This window comes from Apostichopus japonicus, chromosome 12 (assembly GCF_037975245.1).
Source record: "Apostichopus japonicus isolate 1M-3 chromosome 12, ASM3797524v1, whole genome shotgun sequence".
In the NCBI taxonomy this organism is placed as follows: Eukaryota; Metazoa; Echinodermata; class Holothuroidea; order Aspidochirotida; family Stichopodidae; genus Apostichopus; species Apostichopus japonicus.
The window spans coordinates 34,565,866-34,570,905 of NC_092572.1; positions in this window are offsets into that span (position 1 = coordinate 34,565,866).

Below are 5,040 nucleotides of genomic sequence, written 5' to 3' on the forward strand. Positions count from 1 at the left end.
ATCGGATATAAATTAAACAATTAGAAGGGGAATAAAGAGAAACACCCACCAACACCAACCTAAACCAAATCATGAAATAAACAACGAATTACGACATATTAATTTCAATCAGCTTGCTGAAATCTAAAAGATTTCAAAGCCTTATAAGTTGACATTTGATCTGTACCGATGTTTCATTCTAATAAAACCTTGTAGCAATTACTACATGGAAATTAACCCCACCCTTCCCCACCCCCACCCCACCCCCATCCCTCCCCTTCGATCTAGATGAGACATCTATATCATTATAACTGTGTGTCTGCTCACACTTAGCTAGGTATGATCAGAGGCGCCAAGACCCTTTACGCTCTCTCTAAATCACGTAATTTCCCTTGGGCCCTCGATATTTAACCTGTCCACCAAATTGAACCTGACTCCCTCTTCATTATTGAGTTTAATGGACTACAGGTGCTGATCCAGTTTAACACACACCGCACATTTTTTACTCTACCGCTTACGAAAAGTTAAATTTAGTTTTTATCATAACCATGCTTGCACTCCGGATTATAGACCTAATTTATAAGTGTGTCAAGCAATGTACCGTTACACTTCGAAAATGTTCCTGTGGCAGGAGAACCTCCACTCCTCCCCGCGGCAATCTTTATTTTTTTAAATCCTGGTCCCCCCCCCCTTCCCCCGACTTTTAACAATTGAAAACAGAAGCTTTTGTGTCCACTACATTCAGCAGAATGTTTGTTGTTTCCTTTGTAAATATCACACCGTTCCTGATCCGATTCTCGTTAAAGTTGGTCTTTTTGTGAAGAAAATGTCCCCCGGAATATTTATCAATCATGTCCAAATATCATGGGCTAGGTGTGAAAGGGTACTGCTGATGAAAACATTCCCGAACCAATTAAGAATAAAAGCTTATTAAAAATATCACAACGGTTTACTAAAGACTGAATTCTTACGCAAGTCTAAATATGACATCATCGATTGTATTATTTACTTAGCAAATATGGTCCGGTCGGATTTGATTGAAGAATCTTTGAGTAGAATTTCGAAATAAAGATCTGGAGATTTAATTGTCTTAATTGATTCTATATCGGAAGAATAAATCTTCTTTTTTCCAAACACATAACTTTATTTTTTGCGCACCGGTTATTGTATGCAATGGCCACCCCCCCCCCCCCCCCCACTAATTGTCCCATCTCTACTCCTATATGAGCAACCGAGACATAACGAAATAGTACCTTGCTTTCTAGATCTCTCACGGTCAGCAGACTTTGATCGATTTTTCTTTGCCCCTTTAGAATCCCTCTCGAACCGCTCACCAGAGACACTCAGAACTAATAGTTTAGAGACTGTTTTATATGGACACCAGAGATGTGAAAATGGGTTTTAATTATCGTTATTATTACCGATCACGTGTCCATTTCTACATTTCGTGATATTTCCCTACCATTGGTTGTCATTGGCAGTTCAACCGATTATAACGCCAAATATATCATATTTTGTCTTTCTGTAAGACCTGGCAATGTATAGGTGGGAGTAGCCTATCAAGCGTATCCCGATCTCACGATAAAAGTTAGATTTATTTGACAATAATAGCTGAAATGTTTTGCAAGCAGTATGGCTTATAACTAATTCTAATAAAAAGAAAAACTTGACGGATATTTCTCGGCGCCTAATAAATGATCTTTTATGATCTAGTTAAGAAGCGAATATCTGTATAGCAGGTTTTCGATAACTACAGTATTACACTTGACTATCATGTGAAAAGGATAAATCACGTGAAACCTATATAGCATGATGTAAAAACAAGACCTGTTATATACAAACTGAATAATACGCATTGAAGGCATCACTGCAAGACAGCCGTTTGTGTACACGAGCTTTGTAAAATGTACGAATACTTTACTTAATACCACTGCACATGAGGCATGCATGCATTCGTTCAAGAGGTACCGAGTACGGCTCATAGTGGGGTTGCGGAACGGAGAGAACCTACTAAGTGTTTGGATGGATCACTGTAAACCGCTGTAACCACTGCACCACACCTCGATCTTCCTCGAATAGTATGAAATCATTTATGAAACGTGGCAGTCTCCTTTAAAGCCGCTTAATTTTGTTCTCGACAGAAATGACAAAGAAATGCCCGCCACAAACACTGTGCGTTGCCACTAATAAGTATAACCATGGTAACGTGTATGATTTTGAGAGAGCAAAATACGTAAAGTAAGCCCACAATGTGGAGATGAATGTAATATCTTTCATTTACACTATTCTTTACCGATTGAGATTGTTATCTCACTTTCCTGGTGCTCACTTTACACTCATGATTACAACAGCTCTCAGGTTTCAATATTTATAGGTCATTAGCATTGTAATCAACATTCAACGTGTTAATAATTGCTAAGCATTTTCCAAATGTCTCGAATACGGAAGTGCTGATTTTTGCATAATTCCTAAGACAAAGAGGACAATTTGTCAATCAAAATATGACAAAAAATTGTCTTCTAAAATTCAAAATGTCCGAAATGGCTATAAAATATTTCTTGAACTTTGAATATGAGCATACACATTGTTTGTTAATTTCTAGCATATTTAGGGTCAATATGTAATGACTTTTTAATCACATGATTGATGTCTACGCGTAGTAACACAAAATGTTATATAATCTTTCTCTGTCGTTCGAATTATTGTAACTTGGCTCACGAATTAGTCGTAAACAACTTCAGAATTAGCCATAGAAAATAAATGTATCAAGTTGCCCTTTGCTCAGTGCTAAAGACGTTGAAAACGATGACAGTTGAAGGGGCGTGGGCTGAAAAAACGAGGACAGTTGAAGGGGCGTGGGCTGAAACTTCCGATGCGTTCTCACGTGACATCCAGTCGCATGGATGGTAAGGATAAAAGGCTCACAAAACCAATTAGTCGCAATGATCGCTGACTAAACAGCTATATGCCAACGTTTGTTTACTACTGTGTTTATCTCCATATTGACCCATGCAGATTTTGTTCTCTACAAACAATTTAATTAAAATTTCCAAGTTGACTACGATGTAGGTTTGAGTCGAAGCTTCAGGTACCAATCTCCTTGTTGTTAATACGAGTACTCGAATCGGAGAACAATGCTCCAGGCACGTGTACTATTACTTAGGCTTACACTTGTATCTAAACTATATTTATAAAATAGCAGGAGTACGGACACAAATTGTTAGGTGCGGTTGAATGTACATGCAACTACGGCAGGATACGAGTGCGCTTACTAGTAGATCGGGCTGAAGGCGTGTGTACGTGTATTCATTCTTGTACCTGTATCTATACTATATTTATAAAATAGCAGGAGTACGGACACAAATTGTTAGGTGCGGTTGAATGTACATGCAACTACGGCAGGATACGAGTGCGCTTACTAGTAGATCGGGCTGAAGGCGTGTGTACGTGTATTCATTCTTGTACTTGTATCTGTACTATATTTATAAAATAGCAGGAGTACGGACACAAATTGTTAGCTGCGGTTGAATGTACATGCAACTACGACAGGATACGAGTACGCTTACTATTAGATCGGGCTGAAGGCGTGTGTACGTGTATTCATTCTTGTACTTGTATCTATACTAGGGTTCTAAAATATCATGATTACGGTTAGAAATTCATAGGGGCGGTCTTCAATTACGGGTTATTACTCTACATGTACTATTACTATGGAGCAAACTAAACTATGCCCCACCCCCTCCCACTCCAGTCTCGGTGAATTGAAATCACCAAATGAACGCTAACTTAAGAAGCCAAAATCTATGATTCCATTGGGAGATTCGCTGATACGAAGAAAAAAACAAATCGGAACTTTTCAAGTTGTTTTGAATAATTGAAAGTAGACAATCATGGTTGGAGTTTTGGAATAAACCATCGAATGACCTTTTGCGTTGCAATCCTGTTAGAGCCATTGATGAATGTCTCTTTGTTATTCCAGTCAACTAAATCCATCAAAGATGAAACTTGCCCTAAAATGAAATAAATATGCGAGGGCCGCCAAATTGCCTGTATCGTCTAACCCCAACTCAATATGTAAGAGCCGTACAGTTAAATTGGTCGTAACCACATAAATGGCTTGGTTATATTTAGGTGTATCGAATTATGTGTTGATATTGCATCGCATTGGCAGGAATGGAAAAGATGCAACGGTATCAACAAAAAACTAACAGTTCTTTCTTGGTCGATAGAACCGACGTTTGAGGCCTCCCGTCGCCCGGCCTTGCCCCAGTTTCATTACATTTGCATGGTATTTATACTTAAAGGAAAATATTGGGTAACTTTGGAACACGTTATCCGTTTGATGTATATAGTATGTGTTTAGAAGAACAGGTGCACATATTTATTCACTTGCTTTAAAATTACTTGATCTGACCTGCTTTTCATTATCACGAAGTAGGGTTAGGGTTAGGGTTAGGGGTTAGGGTTAGGGGTTAGGGTTAGGGTTAGGGTTAGGGTTAGGGTTAGGGTTAGGGTTAGGGTTAGGGTTAGGGTTAGGGTTAGGGTTAGGGTTAGGGTTAGGGTTAGGGTTAGGGTTAGGGTTAGGGTTAGGGTTAGGGTTAGGGGTAGGGTTAGGGTTAGGGTTAGGGTTAGGGTTAGGGTTAGGGTTAGGGTTAGGGTTAGGGTTAGGGTTAGGGTTAGGGTTAGGGTTAGGGTTAGGGTTAGGGTTAGGGTTAGGGTTAGGGTTAGGGTTAGGGTTAGGGTTAGGGTTAGGGGTTAGGGTTAGGGTTAGGGTTAGGGTTAGGGTTAGGGTTAGGGTTAGGGTTAGGGTTAGGGTTAGGGTTAGGGTTAGGGTTAGGGTTAGGGTTAGGGTTAGGGTTAGGGTTAGGGTTAGGGTTAGGGTTAGGGTTAGGGTTAGGGTTAGGGTTAGGGTTAGGGTTAGGGTTAGGGTTAGGGTTAGGGTTAGGGTTAGGGTTAGGGTTAGGGTTAGGGTTAGGGTTAGGGTTAGGGTTAGGGTTAGGGTTAGGGTTAGGGTTAGGGTTAGGGTTAGGGTTAGGGTTAGGGTTTAGGGTTAGGGTTAGG